The 23,450-nt window shown below is 38.3% G+C and overlaps 1 protein-coding gene across 3 annotated transcripts in view; it reads left to right on the forward strand.

Moving 5' to 3' along the window:
- The window catches only part of DENND2C (DENN domain containing 2C), a 93,209-nt gene that overhangs the window by 27,522 nt on the left and 42,237 nt on the right, over positions 1–23,450 (forward strand). The window lies entirely within an intron of this gene.

Here is a 23,450-nt window from a genome sequence, read left to right on the forward strand (position 1 = left end):
CATCATGTTTAATCACATTGCTTTTACTAATATTTGTAATTAATCATATTTTAGTGATACGGTTATTTTACCCTCCTTTTACGTATTTAATTTAACATGATTTTTAAAATACCTCATGCTTTTAAAGTTTTTATTTTTATGTTTATAATATACATGATGTGGTTATAGTTGTGTATGTCTATAATTTATAACATAAATTATTCTTGTTCATAGGGGTTTAGAATAGAAATTTAGAGACCCCTGACTTAGATATTCCCCCCCTTTAAAATGTCTATCACGAAGGTAATGTGTTACATGTTATTAAAGATAGCAAGGGTTTTGGGGTTCAAATTCTACTTTTCCTACTTAACAGTAATATACACTGTGCTGTGCTTAGTCCCTCATTTATGTCTGACTCTTTGTGGATCCATGGACGATAGCCCACCAGGCTTCTCGGTCTGTGGGGGTTCTCCAGGGAAGAAAACTGTATTGGGTTGCCATGCCCTTTTCCAGGGGATCTTCCCAACCCAGGGATCGAACCCAGGTCTCCCACATTGTGGGCAGATTCTTTACCATCTGAGCCACTAGGGAAACCCAAGAATACCGGAGTGGGTAGCCTATCCCTTCTCCAGAGGATCTTCCTGACCCAGGAATCAAACTGGGGTCTCCTGCATTACAGGCGGATTCTTTACCAGCTGAGCTACCAGAGAAGCCCCTATAATAACATATATGAGCTTAAAAAGTTATCTAACCTTCTAAGCCTAAGTTTCTTCATCTAGAAAATGAAGATATCTTCCTCTAAGTATTATTGTAAGGATTAAATGAGATTATACATGTAGTCCTGGCAAATAGGAAATGTACAAAAAAGTCTTTATTGTAATGCTTATAATTATTTAAGTAACTTGTTTTGGTATTATTCATTTATCTTTAAGAGCTTCCCTGGTGGCTTAGCAGTAAAGAATCTGCCTGCAAAGCAGGAGCTGCAGGAGACATGGATTCGATCCCTGGGTGGGGAAGACTGCCTGGAAAGGGCATGGCAACACACTCCAGTGTCTTGCTGAAGAATCCCATGGACAGGGAAGCTGGCAGGCTACAGTCCACAGGGTTGCAAAGAGTTGGACACAACTGAAGCAACTTAGCACGTGTGCACATTTATCTTTAAAGTATTCTAAGATGTTTTCGTATTCTATGAATGGGGCAATTTCAAATCATTAGAGGCCCTTAAAGTAATAGGCACTGCTAATTTTCATAAACCTTTCCTTATTATATATTCTTATAGTCAGGATTTAGTCATTCATTTAAGTATTTACTGAGGGGTTACTGTCTGGAGCATAGTCTTCTAGGTGCTGGAATACAGTAGTGAAAAAGTTTATGTTCCAATAGGGGAGACAAACAAGTAAACAAATAAATAACAATTTCAGTTAAGCGATAAGCTGTATGGAGAAAATATAGCAGGGTGAAGGCATAGAGAAATATGTGGGGAAGGAAGCCTTTGAGATAAGATGGACATGGAATATGAAAACTGAGTAAAAATTGAAAAATGAGAAAGGGAGAAATGACAGTGACGTGGATTAATGTGATAGCAGTGAAGATGGTAAATGGTTAGAGTTACAGATACGTTTGAAGGAGGAGCCAATAAGAGTAACCATTTGTCCTAGTAAGTTTGGGCTGCTGTATAGCAAAAATTCCATACACTGGGTGGCTTGAACAACAAAATTTTAGTTCTCAAAATTCGGGAGGCTTGGAATCCCAAGATCAAGATGCCATCCTATCCAGTTTCTGGTGAGGGTCCTCTTCCTGGTTTGCAGATGGCTGTCTTCTCATTGAAACCTCCCAGAGTGGAGAGAGAGATTGTCTTTATTGTGTCTCTTTTTGTAAAGACACTAATCTCATTCATGAGGGCTTCAACCTCATAATTACCTCCCACCTCCAAATACTGTCATAATGGCAGTTAGGGTTTCAACATATGAATTTGAAAAGTGAAAGCGCTCAGTCGTGTCCGACTCTTTGCGACCCCATGGTCTATACAGTCCATGGAATACTCCAGGCCAGGTTACTGGAGTGGGTAGCCTTTCCCTTCTCCAGGGGATCTTCCCCAACCCAGGGATCGAACCCAGGTCTCCTGCATTGCAGGCAGATTCTTTACTAGCTGAGTCACGAGGGAAGCCCAAGAATACTCGAGTGGGTAGCACATCCCTTCTCCAGGGATCTTCCCCACCCAGGAATGGAACCCAGGTCTCCTGCATTGCAGGTGGATTCTTTACCAACTGAGCTATCAGAGAAGTCCTATGAATTTGGGGGAAACATAAACATTCATCATTGGGTTAGTTATAAGGATAACCCCTAAGGTCACACAGCTGTGGCAAGTAAAACCTCCAGTTGTACCCAGTAAAATCAGTGAACAGCAAAGAAGAATTATAATCATTTGGAAATTTTTTGAGTAACGTGGATAACCAACTATATAACACTATCCCAAAGTTAATATTATTCTAAGTCTTTGGCTTGTGCCTCAAAATTCTGAATATAATCTGCATCAAATCAACTATCATTTTTTATTCTTTCATTTTAGAAAAACCTCAAAAATTCCCATGACAGATGTCTCAACAGAGTTTATAGAATTGTTAAAATTCAGTTTTTTTGAAGAATCGTATTTCTTGCTTTGTAGTTACGCAGAATAACTACTGGACATGTTTATGTTGTCTATTATTAGTAATGTTTGGGTTTTTTTACATTTCTTTGCTATTTTGGGAGTCACTTTTAGTTACCTATAAGGCTGTTTCCTCTGATAGGAGTGAGATAAAAGGCTGATATCTCCCCCCCTCCCCCACCAAAAAAAAGGCTGATATCCTGTGTGTGCTTGCTTTGAAGATTTGTTTTTCAAGAAGCACCAAAATGGTAAAAGTTTTGAAAGGCAGAAGCCAGTCTGACACTTGATTTTTTTTTTCCTTTGTTACTTTATTCCTTTATCATTTGCTTTAAAATATTTTTTGCTAAATTTAATGACAAATTTTAAGCAAGTTTTTTTCCTGTGGGTTTTACTAAAAATTTATCCTGAGGCTTTACAGATTAAATGCTGTATTAATATTTAATTAAATATGTTTAGTAGAAATTTAAAAAAGCAAATACCATGAGCAGTTCAAATTCCTACCCATCCTCCTGAGCAGATTTTATTATGTTCAGTTTTCTCTGATGCATGTCTTAGCATCCTCTGCTGTAACAAGTACAAGAGTGACTTTCTGAGATTAAAGACATTAGGTCTTTCAAGACAGCATTGCAGGAGCTTCTCTGATGGTCCAATGGTTAATAATCTGCCTGCCAGTGCAGGGGACGTTGGTTTGATCCCTGGTCCAGGAAGATCCCACAAGCCGTGAGGCAACACAACTACTGTTGTGTTGTAAGTAAGCCTGTGCACCACAACTACTGAGCCCACATGCCATAAATAAATAAATCTTTAAAAAAAAAAAAAGACAGCATTGCAGAAGCATTTGCTCCTCTTGGCTGTTAATGCTATCTCTCTTTTCATTTTCATCCCTGAGTTTCTTTTTTTTCTAAATATACCCAGGAAGAATGACTCCAAAATATTAAGATTCTTGAGGTCATGGACCAGTATAAAGAAGTATTTGTTGTAAGGAGTATTCAGTATTGGGAAACAATTACAGAATACCGTTAAGTGTAATGGGAGCACACAGAAAGAGGGATTAACTCTGGGTAAAGGGCTAAGGAAGATCTCACAGGAAAAGTTTTGAACTGGTCTTAAAAGTACATTGTATGTTCATGAAGTAATTAATAGTGTGAGATGAGTGTAATTGTGCGGTAGTTTGAGCATTCTTTGGCATTGCCTTTCTTTGGGATTGGAATGAAAACTGACCTTTTCCAGTCCTGTGGCCGATGCTGAGTTTTCCAAATTTGCTGGCATATTGAGTGCAGCACTTTCACAGCATTATCTTTCAGGATTTGAAAGAGCTCAACTGGAATTCCATCACCTCCACTAGCTTTGTTTGTAGTGATGCTTTCTAAGGCCCACTTGACTGCTAGTAAAGTAATGCTCAAAATTCTCCAAGCCAGGCTTCAGCAATATGTGAACTGTGAAATTCCAGATGTTCAAGCTGGTTTTAGATAAGGCAGAGGAACCAGAGATCAAATTGCCAACATCCGCTGAATCATCAAAAAAGCAAGAGAGTTCCAGAAAAACATCTATTTCTGCTTTATTGACTATGCCAAAGCCTTTGACTGTGTAGATCACAATAAACTGTGGAAAATTCTTCAAGAGATGGGAATACCAGACCACCTGACCTGCCTCTTGAGAAACCTATATGCAGGTTAGGAAGCAACAGTTAGAACTGGACGTGGAACAACAGACTGGTTCCAAATAGGAAAAGGAGTACATCAAGGCTGTAGAGTGTCACCCTGCTTATTTAACTTATATGCAGAGTACATCATGAGAAACGCTGGACTGGAAGAAACACAAGCTGGAATCAAGATTGCCGGGAGAAATATCAATAACCTCAGATGTGCAGATGACACCACCCTTATGGCAGAAAGTGAAGAGGAATTCAAAACCTCCTGATGAAAGTGAAAGAGGAGAGTGAAAAAGTTGGCTTAAAGCTCAACATTCAGAAAACGAAGATCATGGCATCTGGTCTCATCACTTCATGGGAAATAGATGGGGAAACAGTGGAAACAGTGTCAGACTTTATTTTTCTGGGCTCCAAAATCACTGCAGATGGTGACTGCAGCCATGAAATTAAAAGACACTTACTCCTTGGAAGGAAAATTATGACCAACCTAGATAGCATATTGAAAAGCAGAGACATTGCCAACAAAGATCTGTCTAGTCAAGGCTATGGTTTTTTTCAGTGGTCATGTATGGATGTGAGAGTTGGACTGTGAAGAAGGCTGAGCGCTGAAGAATTGATGCTTTTGAACTGTGGTGTTGGAGAAGACTCTTGAGAGTCCCTTGGACTGCAAGGAGATCCAACCAGTCCATTCTAAAGGAGATCAGTCCTGGGTGTTCTTTGGAAGGAATGATGCTAAAGCTGAAACTCCAGTACTTTGGCCACCTCATGCAAAGAGTTGACTCATTGGAAAAGACTGTGATGCTGGGAGGGATTGGGGGCAGGAGGAGAAGGGGACGACAGAGGATGAGATGGCTGGATGGCATTACAGACTCAATGGATGTGAGTTTGAGTGAACTCCAGGAGTTGGTGATGGACAGGGAGGCCTGACGTGCTGCGATTCATGGGGTCGCAAAGAGTCGGACATGACTGAGTGACTGAACTGAACTGAATGGTGATAAAAATGAAGAGAGGTAGAGGGGAAAAAAAAATGAAGAGAGGTGGAGGGAAAAAAAAGAAATGAAGAGACTCGTTCAGGAGGTTAGGTTGACGAGGCTATGTACTGATTCCCATACACATACAATATTTAAGTAAGTTGTGACAGTAATGTCATAGGCTTTATTGCATACTTTGTGCAAGATATTTTATATTAATATATTCTTTCATTTTATCTTTCCAGTAACTGATGGTAAGTCTTACTCCTTTGTTATAGACTAAGGCTGAATTAGTTAAGAGTACAAGACCATACCACAGAGTAAATTGTAGAGAATTTAAATCCAGATGTCTTCCTCCAAAGCCTGCCTTCTTTGTACCATAAGCCATGATGCTGCCCATATAAATTAAATATTGTAGTCTCCATATACATTTATGACACTTCTGTGGTTTATTTCATTGATTTCTGAGTTAAAAGCTATTTATTCTCTTCACCAGTAATAGCTTTCCTACATTGAGAGAATATGCTTGGCTTTTTCTCCCACCCTTAAAAAAGAGATTTTGAAAAGATTTTTATTAAGGAAGCAAAATATAAAAAGAGCATATTTTCTCTCCAGAATCTTTCTTTGCACTCTTAACCTAATAATAGGAATCAGTAATAACAAATTGAATTACAATACATAGGTCCAGACTGGATTTAATTAAAAAAATCAAAGACTGTTTATTATTAAAATATCTGAATGTGTTCAGATATATTAAAATATCTGAACAGTCTTCTCTAAGAGCAGTTGCCTATTATGATAATTTTGAGTTTTATGTATTTTTACAGGGACTTATTTTGTCTGTGTTGATACGTAAAAGCCTTTGAGTTTCTGAAAAGTTTGAATACATGAAGTTGATCTAGCACTAGACTGTTCTTTTTGCACATTGGTGTCCTAATATCCTTTTTCTAAACTTGTGCTTTATTCTGAGGCAGACTTCAATGTCTCTAGAGAAGAAACTTTCCAAAAACATGATAAATACATTTGTAAACTATTAGGAACACATACACATCTGAAATAAACATATCTGAAGTGATATTTTTCCTTATTCACATGCAGTGTATTCTGATTTTTTCTATTTTGTACTATTCTATTTCATTAAAAACATTTTATGACTTTCTCTTCTAATTAGGTTTAGAAGGACTCAGAAAACATTTGCTCCCATAGTAGCAAGAAAATCTTGGACAAAATAAAAATCACGTATTTCTCTGGGGCTTCCCTGGTGGCTCATATGGTAAAGAATCTTCCTGTAATGCAAGAGACCTGGGTTTGACTGCTGGGTCAGGAAGATCCCCTGGAGAAGGGAATGGCTATCCACTCCAGTATTCTTGCCTGGAGAATTCCGTGGACAGAAGAGCCTTGTGGGCTACAGTCCATGGGGTTGTGAAGAGTTGGACATGACTGAGTGGCTAACATAGAGAAGTGCATAAAGAAACTTCAGTGAACTGAATTCCAAAATGAATTGTTTATAAGTGAGTGGAAAGCCACAGCAACTTTCATACCTGGGGACAAGCATGTGGTTTGGATATTGGAACCCTGACACAGATGGTAAGGCTTTACAGAGTCAAGGGGAAATCTGCCAAGCCTTAGTAAACTGTATGGACTCTTGGAATTGGAATGTGGATTGGAATTTGGAAGAATCCCAAATGCAACAACAAACCAGGTGGCCCAACACTTATCTGCTGTGTCTGCCATCTTCAAATTTTTACTAAGAAAGCAGCATTGCAGGTGAGTGTGGGAGGCATAGAGAAATTGTGCATTGATGCTCTGCCAGATTTGAGTCCAAAGGTGAACCAAAAATACCTGAAACTATAACCAGCAAGAAAAGCAGATGGAAAACACCAACTCAAAATCTGAGAATCTCTACAGACCTCAAGCAAGATAAATATAACTGAAACAACACTTGGGCCAGATTGCTGAAAAGCAAAGATAAAGAGTAAATCTTAAAAGAAGTTAGGAAAAAATAGCTATATTATGTACAGGAAAACTAACATAAGAATGGCTGCAAAATTCTCATTCTGTAGAAAAAATGCTGACTGCAAGTCAGAAGAATGATAACTAAACTAACTAAAGAAAAATACTATCAACCTAGAATTTTGTATCCAGCAAAATTATCCTTCTAAAAAATGAAGGTGAAATAAAGTTATTTTAGATTAATAAAAGAGGAGGAAATTTGTTCACCACCGAAATGAACTACAAGAAATATTAAAGGAACTACGTGAAGATCAGTGGTAAATCAGAATTTATAGATGAGAAAACTGAAGCCCCAAAAGGTAAAGTCACACAGCTCTGGTCACACAGCCAATTAAGTTACAGGGTTAGGACTGTACTCCATTTCTTCTGATTTCAACAAACTCTTTGTTTGGGGAACAGTGTAATATACTGAGTGGGAAAAGCAAATGACTTTGGGGTAGGCACATACAGGTCTGAATCCTAGCTCCTCCAGCTGTTGAAACCTTGGGCTGTTGAGAAAATCGCTCATCTCTACTTTTCAGATGGAGAGTATGCAGAGAGCAATTAATATCTACTTCATATGGTTGAGAGGAGCACTATAATTGTTAAAGGACCTTGTACACTGTAGGCATAAAATGAATCTTAATCTCTTCACCTCTTTGTAATATGATACCTTTTTGAAAAATCAGTAGAGGTTGTTTTTGGGTGGGGGAGGGAATCATCTTTCTCAGAGATTTTATCTTTAGTTTTATCTCTACTGAAATAAGCCATCCTTATGACATCAGTTCAGTTGTGATTCTGTTTTCATTTGGCTGTGTTCCTTCTAGTGTCTGAGTAGTTAGAATCTTTTTGGCATCCATTTTCTTCAGATAGCAGTAGTCATTCTGGCATTACACCTGAACCTGGTATTTAAAAAATAGGCATCTATACCTAAGCCCCCTCTTTTCTTCGGTCAAAGGAATAGCTAAAAGCTTAATGGAAGTTTTGCAGTGAATAGTGTAGTATTATTGGGAGCCAAATGCATTTATGAGAAAGAAATATCAGATCATTTCAATGTTTAAGAATACAGTTGTATGACAACTCATTTTAGATTTCCTGACCAGTCTGTTGTTCAGAGAAAAGTAATACTGATCCTACAGAATTTAGGCTTGAATACAAAGAGTGATTTTTATTTATAGTTATTAACATATCTTATTCATCATATGTTCACTGTTTCCAAGGTCTAAGATTCATTACACATGGGTTTGCAATTCATTACAAATATGGGCCCTTATTAAGTAGAGAACTTCCTTTGCATCCAAGTAGTAAGCCTTATGTGAAAATTGAATAGAAGATTATTTTACTGAAAGTTAAATTGTCCCTAAATTGAAATTCATTGTATTCGGGTTTTGTTTACTTTAGTAACAGATTTAACACTGTTTAATTCAAAGATTCTCACTTCATTATTAAGGATAAAGAAGATCAGTAACACCTGTTTTGAGGGGCATTAACTTCAAAGAGGAGAGCTTTTGTTTTTAAATTTGATATTGGCAGTGTTTTCCCCTAAAATATTCAGATTCAAGAGGTTAAATCTTGTTGGCTTTTTTTTTTTTTTCCTGGAATGGCATACAATTAGAGAGCTCAGTGTCTCTGGCTTTGACAAGGGAAAAACAGGTTGAAATGAACTGAACTGTCTAGTTTTTAATAATAGCTGCGATATAGAAGAAAACCTTGGACTTTGTGACCTGGGCAATTCATTTATCTTCTCTGAGCACTAGTATCCTCACCTACAAAAAAGTGCCCAATAATATAATAATCAAGTTTGTTATGAGGAGGAAAGGAGATAGGCTAACTGAAACTGCTTTGTAACTGAACTACTATGCAAATTACTTTTGAAGTAAATGACATGTCTTATCTTTTCTGTTGTTTTTTTTTTTAACTTTTTATTTTGTATTGAGGTATAGCCAATTAACAATGCTGTGATAGTTTCAGTGAACAGTGAAGGGACTGTTCACATACATATGTACGTATCCATTCTCCCCCAAACTCCCCTCCCATCCAGGCTGCCGAGTAACATTAAGCAAAGTTCCATGTGCTATACAGTCGGTTCTTGTTGGTTATCCATTTTAAAAATAGCAGTGTGTACATGTCCATCCCAAACTCCCTAATTCTCCCTTCACCCCATCCCTCCCACCAGCAACCGTAACTTCATTCCCTAAGTCTGTGAGTCTCTTTCTGTTTTGTAAGTCAGTTCATCTGTATCATTTCTTTTTAGATTCCACATAGAAGGGATGTCATACGTATTTCTGAAGTAAATGACATGTTTTAAATGTTTTAAAAGTCAGGATGATTTTTCTCATTCAAATTAAGAGCAAAAATACGTCGGATTTTCAGTGTACTAAATTTTTTTCACATTTAAAAACTAACTTCACTGAGATAAAATTTCAAACAGTAAAATATACCCATTTTATAACACGTATAAGATCAGTAGCTTTGACACATGTATACAGCTGTATAACTACTATCCCAGTCAACATGTGTAATATTTCCATCACTCCACAAAATTCCCTTATATGTCTCTGTGGTTAGTTCTTACCCTCCTGGCCCTAAGCAACCACTGATCTGCTTTCTTTCATAATAGATTAGTTTCGCCTGTTCTTGAATTTCATATGAATGGAATCATACTGTATGGACTCTTTCGTTTATGAATAATGCTTTTGAGAGACATCCAAGTTATTGCTCATATCATTAGTTCTTTTTAATTGATGAGTAATACCCTATTGTATGATTATATCACAATTTGTGTATTCACTTAATGATCTTTTGGTTGTTTCCAGTTTGGGACTAGCATGAATAAAGCTGCTATGAATAGTCATGTAAAAGTATTAATATTTGTGTGAACATAATATTTTCCTTTCATATGAAATGCCTAAGTGAGATTGTTATAGAGCCTGGTTTTTGGACTCTTTAATCAATAGAGAAGTTGATGAGAGGCCAGATAAGAAATTCGGACAAGGCTTTAATGGTCCTCACAAGGAAACAAAATCAAGTAACTGGTTTCCTTGCTTGCTCCCTGAGGTTGGGGGATGGGGTGAGGGAGTGAGCTGGTCCCTTAAGTAGGGTGAGGGTAGGGGTGGCTTCGGTGGTCTGCCCACCCCTTTGGTGATGCATTGTGTAGCGATCATGCCCTGTACCTTGCTTTTGCTCCCAGCACCTTGGATGTGGCAGTTACATATTTACTCACTTTGTATCTTGTTCATTATTTAACCCAACTGCTTATGCACACAGTTATTTTTAGTTCCTTATAATTTCTTTGTATTCTGTGGCTCTAGGAGACATTTTTCCAGTCCTAAGGACTGCAGCAGTGTCCCAGGTCCCAACCCCCAGCCTGTCTGATAATTTTCTCATATGGCGCTCATTGGGCTTCCCAGGAGGCACAGTGGTAAAAGAATCCACCTGCCAGTGCAGGAGATGCAAGAGACATGGATTCGATCCCTGGGTGGGGAAGATCCCTGGAGTATGAAGTGGCAACCCACTCCAGTATTCTTGCCTGGAAAATTCTGTGGATAGAGGAGCCTGGTGAGCTACAGTCCATGGGGTCACAAAGAGTCAGACATGACTGAGCGGCTGAGTGTGCACACACATACACAAGGCAATCATGTTTATTAGTAACGTTATAAGCAACTGCCATGGACGGAGGAGCCTGGTGGGCTGCAGTCCATGGGGTCGCTAAGAGTCAGATGCGACTGAGCGATTTCACTTTCACTTTTCACTTTCATGCATTGGAGAAGGAAATGGCAACCCACTCCAGTGTTCTTGCCTGGAGAATCCCAGGGACCGGGGAGCCTGGTGGGCTGCTGTCTATGGGGTCGCACAGAGTTGGACACGACTGAAGCGACTTAGCAGCAGCAGCAAGCAACTGCCAGACTGTTTTCCAAATAGCTGTACCATATTACACCAGCAGTGTTAAGAGTTACATGCGCTCCGATATTTGGCACTGCAGTTCTTTGTAATTTCAGTGATTCTAATGGGTATGCAGTGCTACCTTGTGTTTTAATTTGCACGTTTTTGATGACTAACGACAGTGTACATTTTTCAGGTGCTTTATTGTACTTACTGGCTACTCCTAAAATCTTTTGTAAAGTGTCTGTTCATATCTGATGCACATTTTAATTGAGTGAGTTATTCGTTTGTTATAGTTCTTTACATAATGAATTTAAATCTTTGTCAGATGTATGTATTGTGTATAACACTTCTCACAGTGGTTTGCCATTTCATTTTTAAAACATCTTTTGAAGAGCAGAAGATCTTCATTTTAATTAAATCCATTTTAGCAAGTTTTTGCCTTTATGGCTAGGACTTTCTGTATTCTAAGAAATCGCTTCCCTTCCTAAAGTTAACAGAGATTTTTTTTTTTTCCTGTTTTTTCTTCTAGAAGGTTTATAGGTTTATCTCTTAGGCTTAGGTTTATGATACAGTAATCCTTCCCTATCTGTGGTTTCAATTTCTGTGATTTCCAGTTACACACAGTCAATTGTGATCCAAAATACCAAATAGAAAATTCCAGAAATAAACAGTTTATAATTTGAAAACTGCATGCTGTTCTGAGTAGCATGACGAAATCTCCCACCATTTTGCTCTGTCCTTCAGGGAACATGAATAATCCTTTTGTCCAGAGAATCCATGCTATTTCTGCTACCCACCCATTATAGGACAAAACAATATATATGGGATTTGGTATTATCAGCCATTTCAGCATCCACTGGAATGTGCCCTTCATGGATAGGGAGGGGACTCCTGTACATTTTAAGTTAATTTTGGTACATGGTGTGGGTAAGGGTTGAGGTTCATTTTTTCCATATGAATATCCATTTGTCCCAGTGCCACAGATTACTCCTTTCCAGTTCTGTGGAAATCAATGGTCTGTACACATGTGGGTCTATTTCTGGGCTCTGTACTGTTCTATTGATCCATTTATCTCTGCTTTCACTGGTACACATAGTCTTGATTACCACAGCTTTATAATGCCTTGAAAGCACTTTGTTATTTTTGAAAATTATTTAAGCTATTCTAGGTCATTTGAATTTCCATATATATTTGAAAATCAACTTGTCAGTTTCTACTACAAAGTCTGCTATGAATTTGATTAGGATTGTGTTGAATCTGCCTCTCAATTTTGAGAGAATCAGACATCATAACAAAATCAAAGCTTTTAGTTCATTAATGTGGTATATCTCTTTTAAAAATTATTCTTTAATTTTTCTCAGCAGTATCTTGTATTTTTCAGTGCGTAAGTCTTTTACTTCTAAGTATTTATCTCCTATTTTTCATGCTGCTATAAATGTTATTTTAAATTTTATTTTTCAGCACTCTCAGTATCTATGCTGCTGCTGCTAGTAAGTCGCTTCAGTCATGTCCGACTCTGTGCGACCCCATAGACAGTAGCCCACCAGGCTCTATAAGTACAGTTAAATCTCAGTATCTATAAGTACAATTAAATCTTAAATACTGACCATGTATCCTGAAAAGCGAAAGTGAAGTCATTCAGTCATGTCTGACTCTTTGTAACCCCATGGACTGTAGCCTACCAGGCTCCTCCGTCCATGGGATTTTCCAGGCAAGAGTACTGGAGTGGGGTACCATTTCCTTCTCCAGGGAATCTTCCCAACCCAGGGATCGAACCTGTGTCCTCCCACATTGTAGGCAGATGCTTTTACTGTCTGAGCCACCAGGGAAGTCACCTGAGACCTTGCTAAATTCTCTCATGAATTCTACTAGCTTATAATAGTGGATTTCTTGGAATTGACTAAATATATCATCATGTTTGCCCAAAAAAATGTTTTACTTCTTTTCCAAACTTTAAAAAAATTTTTTCTTGCCTTATGGCATTGATTAAGACTTTTCATACAGGGTTGAATAAAAGTGGGGAAAAAAGACATTGTTGCCTTTTTCCCAGTCTTAAGGGAAAGGTGTTCAGTCTTTTACCACTTAGTATGATATTACAGTTGTTTTTTTCATAGATGCCCTTTATCACATTGTAGAAATTTAATTACTCATTTTCTAAAGAGTTCTTTTTTTTTACAATTATGGATGGGTAAGAATTTTTTCAAATGCTTTTTCTGCATCTGTTTGTTTTAATTGAGATATAGTTGGTATATAATATTATATTAATTTCAAGTGTGAAACTGAGAATTTTTATACATTATACTCCATTTATACTTATTATGGAATATTGCCTATATTCTCTGTACTGTGCAATATAAACTTGTAGCTTATTTATTTTATACATAGCACTTTATGCCTCCTAATTACCTCCCTTTATTTTGCCCCTCCTTCTTCCATCTCCCTCCTGATGTTTTCTATATCTGTGAGTTTGTTTCTGTTTGGTTAGATTCATTCATCTGTTTCAGATTTTAGATTCTGCCTGTAAATGATAGCATACAGTATTTGTCTTTCTCTGTTAGACTTATTTCACTAAGCATAATACCCTCCAAGCCCATCCATGTTGTTACAGATGGCAAATTTTGTTCTTTTTATGACTGAGTAGTACTCCATTGACTTCGCTGGTGGTTCAGATGGTAAAGCATCTGCCTACAATGCGGGAGACCTGGATTCGATCCCTGGGTCGGGAAAATCCCCTGGAGAAGGAAATGGCAGCCCACTCCAGTACTCTTGTCTGGAGAATCCCATGGATGGAGGAGCCTGGTGGGCTGTAGTCCATGGGGTCGAAAAAGAGTCGGACACGACTGAGCGACTTCACTACTACTACTACTACTTCACTAGTACTCCCCTGGGAGAAGGCAGTGGCACCCCACTCCAGTACTCTTGTCTGGAAAATCCCATGGATGGAGGAGCCTGGCAGGCTGCAGTCCATGGGGTCACTAAGAGTCGGACACAACTGAGCGACTTCACTTTCACTTTTCACTTTCATGCATTGGAGAAGGAAATGGCAACCCACTCCAGTGTTCTTGCCTGGAGAATCCCAGACACGGGGGAGCCCAGTGGGCTGCCGTCTATGGGGTCACGCAGAGTCGGACACGACTGAAGCGACTTAGCAGCAGCAGCAGCAGCAAATATAGAGGTATTCAGAATTCCTAGATCTTACTTCAGTTTTGTCACTTTGTTTCTTTCAAGAAATTTGTCTAAGTTGTCAAATCTACTAGCATAAACTTATTTATAGTAGTCCTTTATGTCTTTTAATGTGGGATCTGCAGTGATGCCCCCTTTTTCATTCCTGATATTGCTAATTTTTCCTTTTTTATTTATTTTATTCTCTTATTTATTTTATTTTATTTTTATTTATTTTATTCTCTTATTTATTTTATTTTATTTTATTATCTTTATTATTTATCTACCTAGTGGTTTATCAATTTATTGATCTTTTTAAGTAACTTTTTTGTCTTATTAATACTTTTCCATTATTCATGTGTTGCTGTTTCATCAATACTCACTATTATTTATTTCTTTCTATTTGCTTTGGGTTTTTTTTTTTTTTTTCCTTTTTGAGGGAGAACATTAAATCATTTATTGTTCATGTCTTAGGTGAAATGATAACACCCAAATTTCACCACATGGTTTAGAAAAATGTAGATTTGAAAAGAACAGTAGATTTTGTGCTGGATTGGCTGTAAAATAATTTAGACAAATGTTAAGCTAGAGTGTTTAATCTGGAGAGAAAATTAAAATAAAACTTGAAACTTAATGGGGTAAAATGTGTTCCAACTTAAAACACCAAGAAATAATATCCTCATTCATTGTTTTTAAACTTCTTTTTCCTTTTGTAATATAAGTGTTTATTTCTAAGTATTTGGGGATTTTCCTTTTGGTTTATAACTGACTTCTAATTCAGTTCCATTTGGGGTTAGAAAACATTCTCAGAATGATTTCAATCCTTTTAAATTTATCAAATCTTTTTTTATGGCTCAACATATGGTCTGTTGGTAAATGTTCTATGTGTATTTGAATTATATTGTTGGGAGTAGTATTCTAAAATATCACTTGTGAGTCAAGTTGATTGATAGTAGTATTCAAGTCTTATATATTTACTGATTTTTTGTTTTTCTGTCAATTACTACTGATGAACAGTGATGAAATACTAAAATTGTGGATTTGTCCATTTGTCATTTTTAGCTCTGACATTTTGGGTTCTTGCATTTTGAAATTTTATCATTAAGTACATAAACATTTAGGATTATAGTTCTTCTTGATGAATTGACTCTATTATTTGTTTGAAATGTCTCTTTTTATTTGTGCTAATTTTCTTGCCCTAGAAGTCTGCTGTTAATATAGATAATGCAGTGTTCCTAGATAGTGTTTGGTATTTGTATCTCTACTTTAACTTGATCTGTGTCTTTTTATTCAAAGTACAATTTATAGAAGTGTAGAATTAGGTCTTGCTTTTTTATCAAGTTTGATCATCTTTGCCTTTTATTTAGAGCTTAGCTTATTTATTATACACCATAATTATTAGTATGGTCATATTTAAGTATATCATCTTGTTTTCATTTTTTGTTTGTCCCATGTGGTTATTTTGTGGTTGCTGTTTTTCTTGTGTCTCTTCTCACTTCCACATCTTTTTTTGCATTGAGTATTTTTTAGAATTTCATTTAATATTTTCTTATTAACTTCTTGGCTATTCTTTGTTTTTCTTTTAGTGGTTGCTTTAGAATTTACACCATACTACTACTTCAACCTATTCAAGTAATATCCCACTTGATATGTAAAGTAAGAAACTTAGTGCTGTACTTCCATTTTTCTTTCCCTCCTTTGTGTTCTTGTCTTACATTTATTTTGACATTATTTTAAATTCCACAGTACCTTATTATGTTTACTGTAAATAGTCAATCAGTTTTAGAGATAATAATGGCAAAAATGTGTTTTTCTATATTTATTTATTTATTTTTGGCTGCATTGGGTCTTCTTTGCTGCACAAGGGCCCTAGAGCACAGAGTCATCAGTTGTGAAACATGGGCTTAGTTGCCCTGCGACATGTGGGATCTTCCCAGAAGTGAAGTGAAGTGAAGTTGCTCAGTCATGTCTGACTCTTTGCGACCCCATGGACTGTAGCCTACTACGCTCCTCCGTCCATGGGATTTTCCAGGCAAGAGTACTGGAGTGGGTTGCCATTTCCTTCTCCAGAGGATCTTCCTGACCCAGGGATCAAACCCAAGTCTCCTGCACTGTAGGGAGACGCTTTACTGTCTGAGCCACCAGGGAAGTCCGGGATCTTCCCAGACCAGGGATCAAACCTGTGTCTGCTGCATTGGCAGGCAGATTCTTTACCACTGGACCACCAGGGAAGTCCCATGTGTTTTTTATTTATCTATGTGTAGCATTTTTTGGTTCTCATTGTTTCTTTGTTTATATCCAGATTTCCATCTGGTATCATTTTTCTTCAACTTGGATAACTTTCTTTAGCATTTCTTATGGTGTAAGCAGGTCGAGCTTCATAGGCATATGATCAGTATAGTTACATAGGTTCCCACACTTAGAAGAGCCCTGTGGAATTTTATGCTGTGCAGTAGCCATCTAGAAATTCTGATAAATGTTATCTTTGAATTTGAGTTTTGTAAGTGAAGTCTGATTGGACAATGTAGTGTGTACTAGGGGCTTGGAGTCACAATTCATAAACAATCTGACTTCCTGCCATCTCCTTAGTATGGATTCTCAGCTGTCTTCTCTCTCTGACTCCCTGGCATATCTGGCCCTGCCCTATTGCCCCTTTCTCACCTGTACCCTCTGACTACTGCCACTCTCTACTCTCAGCAGACGCTTGGGTGTTTGAGGGTTGAAATTGGTTGTATAAATGGCTGTCCCATCCCATACTGACAGCACCATGGTATATCTGGCAAGCCACCAAGCAAAGGTGTTGGTCTTGCAAGGACAAGTCTATTGCCCACCTCCATCCAGAAATCAAATGTGTTCTGGCAGAGGTTTAAAGACTCTCAGGGTTACCTGTCTGTCATGAGTTAAAGAGACAGGCCTGTGAAATGGGGAGATACCTGACTGTACTTGCCCAGACCTTGCCTCAGCTAGAGCGTGGCCTCTTAGTTTAGTGGGTAGCAGGCAGGGGATTCCAGCAGCCATTAGGCCCAGGTTAGCATGTGCATGCCCCACATCACAGGACTGGGCTCCCAGGTTCTTGTGAGGATCTGCACTCGTCTCCCAAGTATCCCTAGGCTTGAGAGCATTCTCTTGGCTAGATTCCATGTCTGAGGGGACCCTCTCATCCTTCTTCCAACCTTCCTGAATCTGGCTACATTTGTCTCTTGTGGCCAGCTGGAGTAACCCATCAGGACAGGCCACAAAATAGGAATTGTTTACGTTCATTGATTCTGCATTCAAGTTACATGCTCAGATGTTTGCATTTAAAATGGTGCTCCTAAATATATAGATGAATGGTAAAAGCTTGCAAATGATTTAGATTAAAAAAATTTTTTTACAGAAAACATTAAGTAATCAATTTAAAACTGAGACAAATTGAAAGGGAGACTTCTAGGAAAAAGGAAGAAGCTTCGTATATACCTTTAAAGCACTTTGAATAAGGCGCCTCACATTTTCAACTTGTCCTGGGGCCCACAAATCACGTCACTGGCCCTGAGTGCAGATCAACAGTGACAAATTCACAAGTCTTGAAGGATTTGTCTAGAATTCTAGATTCGCAGTTTTTTTCCCCTTAGCATTTAAAATTGTGTGTGTGTGTGTGTGTGTGTGTGTGTGTGTGTGTGTGTTTGGTGAGGGGTGGAGTGGGGGAGAGGTGAGCCATATGCTTTATAGGATATTAGTTTCCTGACCAGAGATTTTACAAGAGACTCTGGGTCAGAAAGATCCTCTGGAGTAGGAATTGGCAACACATTCCAGTATTCTTGCCTAGAAAATTCCATGGACAGAGGAGCTGGCGTGTTGCAGTCCTTGGGGTCGCAAAGAGTCAGACACGACTGAGCAGCTGAGCGCACAGGTCAAGACAGGACCAGGAACTGAACCCAGGCTGCGGCAGGGAAATCGTCCAGTCCTGGCCACTGGGCTTCTATGGAAGTCCCTAAATATTTTCCATTGTTTTCTTAAAAAAAATTTTTTTTTAATTTATCTGTTTGGCTGCACCAGGTCTTAGTTGTGGCATGCAGGATCTTCCATCTTCCTTGTGGCAGGCAGGGTCTTTAGATGAGGCATGTGAATTCTTAGGCATAGCATGTGGGATCTAGTTCCTTGACCATGGATCCAACCAAGCCCCACTGCATTGGGAGATCGAAGTCTTAGCCACTGGGCTTACCAGGGAAATCCCTCCATTGTTTTCTGATTTACCCTGTTGTTCCTGTATGTAAGATATATCCTTTCCTTTGGCTCTTAAGAATTTTCTATCATCAGTTTTCAGCAGCTTGATTATGGTTTGCTTTAGTAGGGCGTTCCTTATATTTATCCTGTTGGCACTTGTTGAGCCTCTTGGCTCTATGGGATAAGAGTGTTCATCAAAGTTAGAAAAATTTCAGCTGTTATTTCTTGAAATATTTGTCCCCTGACCCCACCCCCTCATTTCTAGTAAGACTTTTTTTTAACCTTTTCTGCTCTCTGTGCTTCAGTTTTTGTTTTAGTTTTTGAGTTTCTGTTACTACTTACTCAACTTCACTGGTCATTTCCTCTACAGTGTATAAAATCTGCTGTTCAAATAACCCAGCAAACTTTTCATTTCAGGTCAAGTGTTTTTAAGCTCCAGAAGTTCTCTTTGTGTTCTTTTTTATATCTTCCATTTCCCTACTCATTATGTTCATATTTTTCTTTAAGTTTATGAATATATTTAAAATATTTGACTTAAAGCCTTTCTCTGCCAACTCTCAAGAGTCTTCTCCAACACCACAGTTCAAAAGCATCAATTCTTCGGCACTCAGCTTTCTTCACAGTCCAACTCTCACATCCATATATGACCACAGGAAAAACCATAGCCTTGACTAGACGGACCTTTGTTGGCAAAGTAATGTCTCTGCTTTTCAATATGCTATCTAGGTTGGTCATAACTTTCCTTCCAAGGAGTAAGTGTCTTTTAATTTCATGGCTGCAATCACCATCTGCAGTGATTTCCCTTGGACTGCAAGGAGATCCAACCAGTCCATTCTAAAGGAGATCAGTCCTGGGTGTTCTTTGGAAGGACTGATGCTAAAGCTGAAACTCCAGTACTTTGGCCACCTCATGCGAAGAGTTGACTCATTGGAAAAGACTCTGATGCTGGGAGGGATTGGGGGAAGGAGGAGAAGGGGACGACAGAGGATGAGATGGCTGGATGGCATCACCAACTCGATGGACATGAGTTTGAGTGAACTCTGGGAGTTGGTGATGGACAGGGAGGCCTGGCGTGCTGCGATTCATGGGGTCGCAAAGAGTGGGACACGACTGAGCGACTGAACTGAACTGCCAACTCTATCATGTCTGTCACTTTTGGTTCTGTTTCTAGTAACTGATTTTTCTCCTGATTATGAGTCTCATTTTGGGGCTTCTTTACATGTTTAGTAATTTTGATTGGATGCTGGATATTGTAAATGTTATATTGTAGCACATCTAGATTTTGATGTCATGTAAAAATTATTGACTTATGTGGATATTTAATTACTTCTGAATCAACTTGATCCTTTTAAGGCTTTTTTAAAGATTTTCTGTGGTGGCTGCAAAGCATCCTTCACTCTAGGGCTAGTATAGTCCAACTGCACTATGGGAAGCTAGGACCTCCTACTGTCTCTACTGAATTACTGGCTGTTTGACAAGGCCTCCCTCGTGTAGATCATTGGAAGTTGAACATTGCCCAGACCTTCGTTAACTCTGGGTACTAGTCTTACTGGGTGCCATTAGCTATTCTTTCCCAGTAATTTGTTGCCCAGCCTTGTGCAGTGTTACCCTGCACATTACCCTGTACATATTCAGCCCACGACTCAGGTAGATCCTCTAGATTTCTGGAGCTTTTCCTCTGTGCTGCTCCCTCCTCTCTGATACTGTACCCTGAAGGTTCCATTTGCCTCGGCCCCTCCACGCGCTGGTCTCTTTTTCCTTAATTCAGCATGATTACCATGTTCTATGCTGTTTTTTGAAAAGAACCTCGAAGGTGAAAACTGGACCATCTTGGTGTCCACTTCATTTTTCTTTTTCAAGCACCAGAGTTCTTTGCTGTTATCCAATATCTGAAAGCATTTATTTATTAACCAGTTTTATTGTTATCTATGTTGAGAAGGCAAGTCTAGTCCACTTATTATGTCATACCAAAAGTGGGGGTCTTCTTGGTCCCTTTCATCAACCTTTCTGATTGAGGCAAAATTCACATAACAAAAAATTAACCATTTAAAAGTATACTCTTGGGGACTTCCCTGCCAGTCCAGTAGTCAAGATTCCACACTCCCAGGGCAGGGAGCACTGCTTTGATCCCTGATTGGGGAACTGATATCCTGCATACCACCTAGTGTAGCCAAAAATAAAAGTATACCCTTTTATCAGTTTTAAAATCAATTTTGAGAATGTAAAGAAACTGCTTGCAATGCAGGAGACCCGAGTTCCGTCCCTTGGTCAGGAAGATCCCCTGGAGAAGGGAATAAGCTACCCAACTCCAGTACTCTTGCCTGGAGAATTCCATGGACAGAGGAGCCTGGTGGGCTACAGTTCATGGGGATGCAAAGAATCGGACACAACTGAGCAACTAACACTTAGAATGTTCCAAATGCTTCCTATTTTGCCAGATTTTATTTAATCAATAAAATAGTTTAAAGGGTGTGGAGTGAGAAACTTTCTTATGTAGATGTGAATTTAGTAAAATAGAACATTAATATTCTCTTTCTTACAGAGAATTTCACTTACCTGAATGGATTTTGGTTGGTTTCTCTTAAAGGGCTAAGAACACCAAATCCTATATATGATAGTTTATATTATGAATTACATCGTAAGCTGACAAACTATAGTTGAGTATTTCTTGGATCAAAGTAATACTCACAGAAGCAATAGATAATAAAAACAAAGGGACATGATTAAGAATCACCTCTTTGGGAAAAAGAATAGGGGAAAAAAATTGATTAGTACCTTTTTTTCTCCTAGTATTTACTCCCAAGTATTCTGTTTTATTATATTTTAAAATCATGCTTAGTTTGTCACATTTACACTTTTGCTCCCCTGAGGGAGTAAGTTGCTGTTTTCTTCTGCTGAGGTTGTCCATCGTGCTTCTCGTGAGCTCTGGTTTCTCTTTGTGCGATTCCTCCCTGACTTAATGGTCTTTAATAGTTGGAGAAGCCTTTGACTCATTTTGTAGTATTAAGAAGCAAAATTTTAAAAATTGTTGGAGCTGTTACATTTTCTTAAGCTGTGATTCTGTTAGAACTGTTGAGGCAAGCTTGAGAGAGCAATCTCTGTGGACGAATATGTGAATAAGTTGGCTTAGGAAGTTTTCTAAAGATGAAGTTTGGAGAGAGCTAGGGCTGGAAAGCTGGACCAGCACTTAGGGGTTAGAATGTCTAGTGATAGTGGAGGTCAAGGCAAGAAACTAGAGGAGTGGGGGAAGGGATATAAGTCTTGCAGGCTAGGAGAGCCATGGGGGAGGAAGAGGTGGGTAGCAAAGCAACTCAATTTAATTAGGGTAAAAAGGACCCTCAAATGTGAGAAGGCTATAAGGAAAAAACAGGTAACTCTTGGTTTGGTGATTCTTATTTTTTGAATAGGACAAAATCACAGCTTATATATAAGGTTAGGCAAGTCACATTCCAAAAAGTTTAATTTGGCAAAAATTAGCTTTGCATTGATGTATAAAGATAGATTCTCTGTAATATCAATGAAGGCATCAATCTAGTTAGAATGCATTAAAAATTTTTGGCTTTGAAATAGTTTGTCAATTTTAAAAAGCTCCTTTTTTTAGGAGAAAGTAGTACTTCTCTGCATACTGCCTACCAATTAATATATTAGGAGTTTCATGGTGCTATGCCGCTCTGTTGCCCCTGAAACACCATGAACACTCATCATTTATATTTGTATATGAATTCTATAGACAACAAATTCCATTTGTTGCCAGTACTTTTCGAGTTAAACTGTTTTTTTTTTTTAGCCCAACCAGTTTTCATCTTTTTCTTCACAATTTGACCCATTCATACTTAAAACACATTAACAAGGGAAGAGTAATGAAAAAGTTAACAAGAAGTATCAAAAACCTCAACTAGTCTCACAGTAAAGAGAAAAAAAATTCCTATTTTGTCTGTAGTGAAGAAAACCTGAGTCTCAAGGACACCTTTAAAAAGCCTTAGGAATCCTCTGTAAACATCAGAAAGTAGAAAAGGAGTTTCAGAGTTTTAATAATGAGCAGTAGAAGCTGATTTGAGGTTCAGAGTCTATGCTTTCATCTTTTGTCAAGAATTCTGCACAACAGCTTTTATATTTAGGTGCTATGTTTTGTTTTTTTTTTTTCACTCATGTGAGTTTAATTTCTTAAGATTTTTAAAAATCTTTTTCTTTGTATCAGACCCTCATCAAAGTTTACTTGCTAGCAGAGCTGGTTTTTCTACAAACTTGAAGAAATATTTTAAATTGATAGAAGTCCTGATTAGCAGTTGCTCTGCCTACAATAAATTGTGTATGTGTGTGTCGTGTATGTATCGGTTTGGTCAGGGACATTGACAGAGCTGGGCCAAGACTTCTTCCTGCCTGTTAATCAAGGCCACACAGACAGAGCTCAAGGAAGGATGACCCCTGCCTCAGGAAGTATTGAATCAGTTGCTATTTTTAACCAGTATACAGTAGAACTTGAGACCAGATCCTTTACTCAGTTACTAGGAAAAGTTCTCTGCCAAACTTTGCATTTGAGGAAACAGTTAATGGGCCTAAATGAGTGAAGCCTCTGCATGAAAGGAAGAGATGTGACAGTGGCTGTAAGTATTTTTGCTGATACGGGTCAAGGATGTGGTGGCAGAGATGTGGAAAGTTCAGTTAGTGATGAAATAAGTAATTACATTTCAAAGTAACTGTAGTTGACGGCACCTTGGATTGTCTTTAGCTCTGCATATATGGAATTCTTTCCTGGTGGTAAAGAAACTGCCTGCCAATGCAGGAGATGTGGGTTTGAATCCTGGGTCAGAAAGATCCCCTGGAGAAGGAAATGGCAATCCACTCCAGTCTTCTTGCCTGGGAAATCCTATGGACAGAGGAGCCTGGCAGACTACAGTCTATGGGGTGGCAGAATTGGACACGACTTAGTAACTAAAAAACAAAACAATATGAAATTCTG

Source organism: Bos taurus, chromosome 3 (assembly GCF_002263795.3).
Source record: "Bos taurus isolate L1 Dominette 01449 registration number 42190680 breed Hereford chromosome 3, ARS-UCD2.0, whole genome shotgun sequence".
Taxonomy (NCBI): Eukaryota; Metazoa; Chordata; class Mammalia; order Artiodactyla; family Bovidae; genus Bos; species Bos taurus.